This window comes from Psittacula echo (assembly GCF_963264785.1).
Source record: "Psittacula echo genome assembly, chromosome: 1".
In the NCBI taxonomy this organism is placed as follows: Eukaryota; Metazoa; Chordata; class Aves; order Psittaciformes; family Psittacidae; genus Psittacula; species Psittacula echo.
The window spans coordinates 73,244,516-73,254,160 of NC_137735.1; positions in this window are offsets into that span (position 1 = coordinate 73,244,516).

Sequence of the window (9,645 nt, forward strand, 5' to 3'; positions counted from 1 at the left end):
TCCTGCCGCAGTACATTCTTTATATCCAGTTTCAATATCCAATGTGTTTATTTGGAGGTTAACCTTTATGTTTTGTCTCCATCTGTCTGGTTGTTTCATGTATCCGCTTGAGGGAGTTTAGCAAAATCTTCAAAGGATTTTTCATCTGAATTTTGGTTTCTGTCCCACTTCCTCCTTTCTCCCCTCATGTCTTTGAATGTATATAATTTATATTGCATACTGATTTTTACTCTGGCAGCTATTCATACAAGAATGATGATTGAAGTAAAGGCCTGAAGTCTAGGTTCAAAAGTTGTGCAAGAAACTTCAGTTCCTAGCATCTCACAAAAGGAAACTTAACAAAAGAATAAAGAAACGTGATAAATTATCTCAACAGTTACAATTAATGCTAATGTTTGCACTCCTGAAATAGACTGATAATTGTAATTTCCTGTAATTGTCAGGCCCAAAGATGTGGACAAGAGCTGAAAAGTGACATTTTCCGCTCTGTTTATGGAGTGTGGTGTGCCTCTGGTGGTATCTTTAGTGCCAGGTACCATCACACTTTAATGATACAAGCTGTTACTCTCTGGTTTTTTAATATATGGTATGTATGTCAATGACATTATGCAGATCAAACTTAAAACTGAGGAAGACCCGTGAAGAAAAAGAAATTAGAGTAGTGCAGACTAAGGCAGCAAACTGTTTCCAGCTACTCACACTTCTCAGAGACAGAGCGTCCTACAAAAATAAAGCTTTTAAATGTTAAAAACCAAAAATACCAAGAGGTGATTTTTTTTTACCTCTTTGGGGAATGGATCACTAGTTACATTGTCCTATCTATGGAAATGTTGTGGAACAAGAAATGCTATCTCATACTACTGCATCCTTCTTTCATATTGTTGGCTGTAATGAATACAGCAGAAATCTCTGCACAGTAACAAAATCACTTCCTCCTGGATGCAATATGATCAAGTTTATGTGAGCCTGCACTCTGTTTTTAGAACCGGTTGCTTAGATGAGCTAATCTTTACAAACACTGATGGCTATGAAAGATGTTACACTATAAACACACACTGTTTCCCAATAAAAAGTTTGTATTTTTGCAGAATTGCACTTTGCCTTTCTTCCTTTCTGTATGCTGTGGGTTTGGCTCTCTGAGCCTTGTATGCAGTCTGTAGTCAAGTTTTTTATGTTGAGATAAGTATCTGGCCAAATTCTGGCAGTCTGGAGTCAAGAGTTACACATGCACATATACTGTTCCATAATCCAAACTATTTTGGTTTGGGTTTGATCACTGATACTTGATCACTGTTTTGATTACGCCACAATTTTCTGTGGCTTTTATCTTACCATGGAATCATCAGAAAATAGAATCCTCTAATCCAGCCTCACATTCTAAGGTCATCTCTGATGTGGTGTCAAACTTACAAGTACTTAGAACTGGAAATGTATCAGCCTCCCTGGGCAATCCGTACCGGAGCTTCATGGCACTTGCATTGAGATTTTTTTTTCCTAGTCTCCAGTATAAATATTTGTTGCTGGAACTCACAGCCTCTACTCCATATGGACAGCAAGAGAAATGCATTTCATACTGTTTGCCATGAGCCTGCAGGAGTTTATTTGCTTCTCCTCTGCAACAGTCCCTGCTGTTTGGGAAGACTGCTGTTGCCTTTTCACCTTGCTGTTTTGCACTTCTGATCCTTCTGCCTCTTGGAATCTCATCTTTTGAGTCAACTCTTTCTCTGAATAGCTATTCCCAAACTAGGCATTCAGCTGCAAATGAAGCCTTTACCAGTGCTGTGTGAAATAAAAATGTGATGCAGTATGTGCTGTAAGGCTACTTCAGGGATCTCAGTGCAGCTTTCCCTTTTTTTTGCAACTAATGACTTCGTTGAACAGCCTATTTTCCATTTAACCAGATATTCCATATTTTAACCAGATATTTTCATTCAGATTTAAGAAGCCAATCGTTTTCTCATCCTGTTTCTATTTAACTGATTATTTCCAAGTACATTACCTTTCACTTCTCTTTTATTAATGTGCATTCAATCTTTTTAATTAGTTCTATTGTTGGGATAATTTTGAATTCCAGTCCTGTCCTCCAGCATACTTGCATCTACTTCCAACTTCAAGTAGTTGTCTCTGAATGTAATAAGCAGATATTCTATGCCACTTTACCTATTTATAGCAGTATAAAATATTTATAAAACAAAAAAAGGGTAAAATTTCACACCCATTTTTTAGTTTGCGCTTCATTAAGTATAAGAATATGTGTTCCTCTGAAACTCCAAAACTGTTACTAATGATAAGAGAATGCAGCTTTCAATATTTCTCCCATTTAAGAAAAAAAAAAGGCATTTCAAATTTTACTTGTATTATCCAGCAAAATCAAGTGGGTTTTTTTTTTTTTTTTTTTTTTTAAGGATCAAATAGGATTAGATTTAGGTAATATTGACCAAACACCTGTTTCAGTGGCAAGTCAAGAGTATGCAACACTTAGCAGAAAGGACATGGCAAATGAAGGTAATGGGGTAATGGGTTGAAACTTAAACAGGGGAAGTTTAGATTGGATATAAGGAGGATGTTCTTTACTGGTGGTGAGGCACTGGAATGGATTGCCCAAGGAAGTTGTGAATGCTCCATCCCTGGCGGTATTCAAGGCCTGGTTGGACAGAGCCTTGGCTGACATGGTTTAGTGGGAGGTGTACTTGCCCATGGCTAGAGGGGTTGGAACTAGATGATCTTAAGGTCATCTTAAGGTCCAACCTTAACTATTCTATGATTCTATGAATTTATCTCTACAGTAGTTTAGGACCCCTTTTTTAATCTTGATAGAAAATTGTGAATGAAAAATAGAAGTGGCAAAATCCTATTTGTTTTTTTGTTCTTTGTAAGATATTGTTTTCAACTGCATATACAATGAACTTCCCAAGTTGTTGGTCTACCTTGACTTCAGCAAAGCATTTGACACAGTCTCCCACAGCATCCTCATAGCTAAATTGAGGAAGTGTGGTCTGGATGATCAGGTGGTGAGGTGGACTGCAAACTGGCTGAAGGACAGAAGCCAGAGAGTTGTAGTCTATGAGGCGGAGTCTAGTTGGAGGCCTGTATCTAGTGGAGTGCCTCAAGGGTCAGTATTGGGACCAGTATTATTTAATATATTCATCAATGATTTAGATGAGGGAATTGAGTGTACTGTCAGCAAGTTTGCTGATGACACTAAGCTGGGAAGAGTGGCTGACATGCCAGAAGGCTGTGCTGCCATCCAGCGGGACCTGGACAGGCTGGAGAGTTGGGCAGGGAGAAACTTGATGAAATATAACAAGGGAAAGTGTAGAGTCCTGCATCTGGGCAGGAACAACCCCAGGTTCCAATATAGGTTGGGGAACGACCTGTTAGTAGTGTAGGGGAGAGGGACCTGGGGGTCCTAGTGGATGGCAGGATGACCATGAGCCAACACTGTGCCCTTGTGGCCAAGAAGGCCAATGGCATCCTGGGGTGCATTAGAAAGGGGGTGGTCAGTAGGTCGAGAGAGGTCCTCCTTCCCCTCTACTCTGCCCTGGTGAGACCGCATCTGGAATATTGTGTCCAGTTCTGGGCCCCTCAGTTCAAGAAGGACAGGGACCTGCTGGAGAGAGTCCAGCGCAGGGCAACTAAGATGATTAAGGGAGTGGAGCATCTCCCTTATGAGGAAAGGCTGAGGGAGCTGGGTCTCTATAGTTTGGAGAAGAGGAGACTGAGGGGGGACCTTATTAGTGTATATAAATATATAAAGGGGGAGTGTCACGAGGATGGAGCCAGGCTCTTCTCAGTGGCAAACAATGATAGGACAAGGGGTAATGGGTATAAACTGGAACACAAGAGGTTCCACTTAAACTTGAGAAGAAACTTCTTCTCAGTGAGGGTGACAGAACACTGGAACAGGCTGCCCAGGGGGGTTGTGGAGTCTCCTTCTCTGGAGACATTCAAAACCCACCTGGACACATTCCTGTGTAACCTTATCTAGGTGTTCCTGCTCTGGCAGGGGGATTGGACTAGATGATCTTTTGAGGTCCCTTCCAATCTCTAACATACTGTGATACATACTGTGTATACAGTGGTGAAATTTTTTAAATCTGTGAACAGATTAAAAATAATAGATGTAAAACAGATTTCTGGAAATATGTGAAATTATTTAAATTGTCAGGTAGTCCATCACTTTGAGATGAACAAACCTAAACAACAATGACAGAGGAATTACATTTTATTCTTCTGTGCTTCTTTGAGAAAATGTGTATTGAAACATGGTAATATGTAATTTAAAAAAAGCAGTATTTTTTATATTAACAGGACTTTTAAAATCTCAAAAGTCATACCTATTGAGTTATATTTTAAGAGTGTACTGCACAAGCATATGGAGAAATTACAGATGTATAAACCAGGGCTTTTTTTGTTTAAAACCGGTTCCCTCCAAAATATTTTGTTAAATAAGTAAAACATATGGGCCAGATTACAGTTGTATACACATACAGGAGGGGAAGGATGAAAAAAGGAACATGTCTTGCTTTGCATTTCAATCTGTAGACCAAATGCCCTCATGGTAAGATTTTTGTTCATCTGAGGTGCTTGCTGCTTTTCGAGAAGAAAAACATTTAGAAATTCAAAGTCTATAATACATTAAATATGGCTTCATGGACAAAATTATTCCTGCTCCAACAAGTATCTTCTTTTTCCTCTTTGTGTGCTTATTTTACAGGTTCTAATAGGATATAGTTACATTTTAATAATTGCGTAATATCTGCCTGCATTTTGCATAACTGTAAAAATACAGCTGTACCTCACTTTATCCTTTCTCACTCCTAGTAACAGTCTTCTGTAAATAAAAATAAATCAAACACTTGAAAGGCCATTGCATGTATGTAGCTCAACACTAAAGTAATCCCTATATCCCTCTGAAATTCTAGAAAAAAGTCTTTCTTACACATTGTATGTACATTGCTGTTGGATTTGGTGCAGGACACTGAGAAATTCCTGCAGGAAATATTAGAAATGCCTTGTTAATAGCTGCTAGTGGGTAGGTGATGCTTGGGTTAGATGGAAGATGAGAGCACAAAGCAACCCTGCTTTATTTATCTTTCTGTGCCTTGTGATTTTCACTGCACTTACACTTCACAATAATGAAATGCAAAATTCTGAAACAGGTACTAATAAGAAATGCTTTCAGAACATTAACTCTGAACAAAGAGAAGATCCCTGCTACCGTTCCAGTCATAAATAACTGGAAGAGGACTACTTACTTGTGAGAGAAGAACTTAGTTGAACAACTGCATTTATAAAGCTTTGTTTACCCCAGGAAACCTTCTACACCGTGAATGTCAGAAGAAATTGTAGAAGGTCATGTATCTCCACTTTGTGAACCAGTTGGCCACATTGACAGTGGATGTTTTGCATAAGTTAAGACTTCATCCTGCTCTGTGGCAGACGTACCTAATGTTGACTGATTTGTAAAGGCCGCTTTCTACATAAAGAAGTCCAAAATGTATGTTTCACGATGAAGATGATGTAACTTTTTTCCACCTTTTCTCTCTTGGATCTAAACCAAAATATTAAATATTCCCATAAATGCTCAATGTTTTCACATAGGTGTAGCCTGCCCATTGATTTTATTTTTTTTTTTTGGAGAAGGGTGTTTCTGCAGCATGAGCACAGAATGAATCACATACGAAGCTTCCCTTAGACAGACTCAATGAATCAAGTACCAAAACTCACACATACCCAAGGTAGTCAGGTTTGGAAATGAAGTTCTGAGCATTTCTTAGCAAAACCTGGTTAAGACTGTATGCTAACAAATATCATTTTTCATTCCATCAAGTCAAAATATCCTCTCTGGCATATTCTTGCCTCTTTAAATACACTTATTTATAGAATGGCTACGCAAACTCCCCTTTCACCCAGTTAACAGACTGCAACATACATGATGCCACATTTCCTTCCTATTCTAAGTATCAGGAAATAAAGCAACACCTCTGCTGTATTTACACATGCTGAGGCACTCCTACTCTCACACTTGAGTCTCACTCCCCACTCAGCCACATGGCATCGCACACTTGAGATCTGCTCAGTGATGCTTCTGGGAGAAAAAACATGAAGTGCTTGGAGGTTACTCCTGGAAACAATATAAAACACAGCCTCAAACACAATCATGTTGCAACTGCTCGAACAAGACTCTATGTTGTACTGGTTGTGTGTTCCTGAGTGTTGCTGAAATAGTAGCAATAGCATGAACACATCATGTCTCCAGTCCTCCAAAGTTTTACACACGGTACTCATGTAACCAACTTTATACATGGAGACATCACAGTACATACATGTGTACACACTAAAAATGAGGATACATATTTGCAGAATTAAAGCCTTTACCAAATGCAGTGCTATTTTTTCTTTTTTTCAAGTTTTTCAAAACAGTATTTCCACATTTCATTGTTATTCAAAAATCCTTTTTTTTTTTTTTTTTTTTCTGTTCAAAACTGTGATAGTTTTAAAATCATAAATACTTACTCTGGATATGTCAAACCTGTCTCAGTTGAAACAGCACTTTTTTCCATTCACTATGTTAAACAAATGATCACCAGTTTTGCAGGATTCAGTTTACCTTTCAGTTTTAAGTGCAATTATTTCATCATGTCTGCATAATCCGTTGTTAGGCACATGTGTACTGATGTATTGAATTGTTCCAGGAAATCAAGTCTCTTACTGCCTTGTTCCAGGAAATCGGGTTTCTGATTGCCTTATAATATAAACTCAGCTTGTTGTACAAGAAAGTACATAGCACTTTAAAAAAGGCTTTTCTATGATCTCATTACTGTACCCACTGTTTTATGCGGTAATGGAAAATTCATCAATTACAGGCTGTTCAGTTACATCCTGCATAATGCAGGGTCACCCTATGGAGCTTACATATAATTGAAGACAAAAGGCCTATTCTCTTCCATATAAGCACAAACCCAAACTAATTTTGAGCCATACTTGGCATAATTTCAAATCTCTGCTGTCCATGTTTGTTAAGAAGAATGATATTAATGAATAAAAATATTTTATCAGAGCGCTGACTTATATCCTAAATACATTGACTCATTACAGCACCCGTTTTTTGGCCCATATTGCACATGGAAATATCCTTTTCGTGAAGTCTTGCATCCTCTCCTTCTAGTCCTCATTTCAGCCTGTGTCTAGTGCTGTTAGATCATACTTGGACCCACTAGGTCAATGTGTCTAAGTTTTTCCACCCATTCCACTGGTTCATCTACTGGCCCCAGCATACTTGATTTTGTGAAGAAATAATAGTAAGAAATCATTAGACGGATAGTCTGAAAATAATTTCATTACAATGTATTGTGCCTGGCTGTTTGGTTACATTCTGTCTGCCTTGTACTTATTTCTTGAGGAAATTTCTCATCTATCTCATTGCCTGAAGTCAACCCTTGCTCTGATCTGTCACATCTACATTGCTGTTTGGCTCTGACCTGGTCAGGAGGGAATGCAAGAGAGCAGAGAAAGGACTATCAGTGGCAGTAAGATGGGACTGACTCAGGCCTTTACTTGTCCATAGTATTTTAACTGCATTTCACCAACAGATGGAAGTGCTCAGCTTTTCTAAAACCTATGCTGAAAGCATGCTGCATGAGCTACTCAAAAATAAAGGTAAGCAGCTTTACTGAGCACAGGAAGAGGCTAATCAGTGAATTTTGGTACTGATTTAAAGCAGAATTAGACTGATTCTCCAGCTGATATTTAGATGCTTGGTATTAAATGTTTTTGAAATGCAGGACTACTATTTTTGCGTGTATATCTCACACATCAGATACCCTCACCTACTCGCAAAAACTATTTATTGAAAATTAGTCCTCTGATAACCTGTACCCTCACACAACTCACACAAAAGCAGAGACAGCAACAGGAGAGAACTACCAAGTGCTTTTAGAAAACTATTAGAATAAAGGCAGCTTTTGTGTAAGTTTCCTTTCAAGCTTTGCATACATGAATACCCTGTACTGCTGCTGTATCACAGAATCACAGAATAGTTTGAGTTGGAAAGGACGTTAAGATTGTCTAGTTCCAAATCCCCTGTCATGGGCAAGGACACCACACATTATACCATGGCACCCAAGGCTCTGTCCAACCTGGCCTTCAACATTGCCAGTGATGGAGCATTCACAACTTCCCTGGGCATCCCATTCCAGTGCCTCACTACCCTCACAGTGAAGAACTTCTTCCTTATATCCAATCTAAACTTCCCCTGTTTAAGTTTGAACCCATTACCCCTTGTTCTATCACTGCAGTCCCTGATGAAAAGTCCCTCCCCAGCATCCCTATAGCCCCCCTTCAGATACTGGAAGGCTGCTATGAGGTCTCCACGCAGCCTTCTCTTCTCCAGGCTGAACAGCCCCAACTTTCTCAGCCTGTCTTCATATGGGAGGTGCTCCAGTCCCCTGATCATCCTCGTGGCCCCCCTCTGGACTTGTTCCAACAGCTCCATGTCCTTTTTATGTTGAGGACACCAGAACTGCACACAATACTCCAAGTGAGGTCTCACGAGAGCAGAGTAGAGGGCCAGGATCACCTCCTTCGACCTGCTGGTCACGCTCCTCTTGATGCAGCCCAGGATACAGTTGGCTTTCTGGGCTGTGAGCGCACACTGAAGCCGGCTCATGTTCATTTTCTCATCGACCAACACCCCCAAGTCCTTCTCTGCAGGGCTGCTCTGAATCTCTTCTCTGCCCAACCTGTAGCTGTGCCTGGGATTGCTCTGACCCAGGTGTAGGACCTTGCACTTAGCTTGGTTAAACTTCATCAGGTTGGCATCAGCCCACCTCAGAAGCGTGTCAAGGTCCCTCTGGTTGGCTTTCCTTCCCAGGGGAGACACATGAAATCTGAATGCATGTTAAGTACCAGGCTCAAGCTTTGCCTGAAGCATTTTGTAAGAGTCATCATATTCATCTGTTCTTTCCCTCCCGCACTGATCAGCAGAACCCTTCCCCTTCCAGGCTGGGGAGGGGAAGGAGAGCTTAGGTCTGGGAAAATGAAATATTGCTGTGACTGTGATGCCAAAAAGTGTTTACTAAGCAATGAAAGAAGCCTTAACTGGCCAGGCTGAGCATACTTTTAACTGGTCCCTTCAAAGGATAAAACAAACCAACTTGTCCTGACAGCAACAAATTTTCAGACAATTTAAAAATGGCCATAATGAGTCACTTTCATAAATATAAATATAAATATATTTATATAAATAAATATATTTCAAAATATATTTTGTATATATTCAAATATTTTGAAGATAAATTAAACTCTTTCCAGTCCTGACAGTTTCTAAACTAATGCATAAACATACCCCTAGAAGAAACCTCAGAAAGAACAATCTGTGCTCTTATCACAAAAAAGTGCAACATACATATGTAACAGCAGTTACCACCTTGCTGTAGAAACCTCAGCAGAATATTCTTTAACCTTGTGATTAAACTAACAACTGTGATGTTGCAATAAAATATTAATCACAGATGAGCAGAGCTAAAATGAATACAGGTAATACCAAGCACTGTATGACCTGCTTTTCCTTAGCCCTGGAGCTCTTTTGTTCCTGTAAACAAAAGCTTATATTTGAAGTTGCATTTTGCACCTTTTGAACAG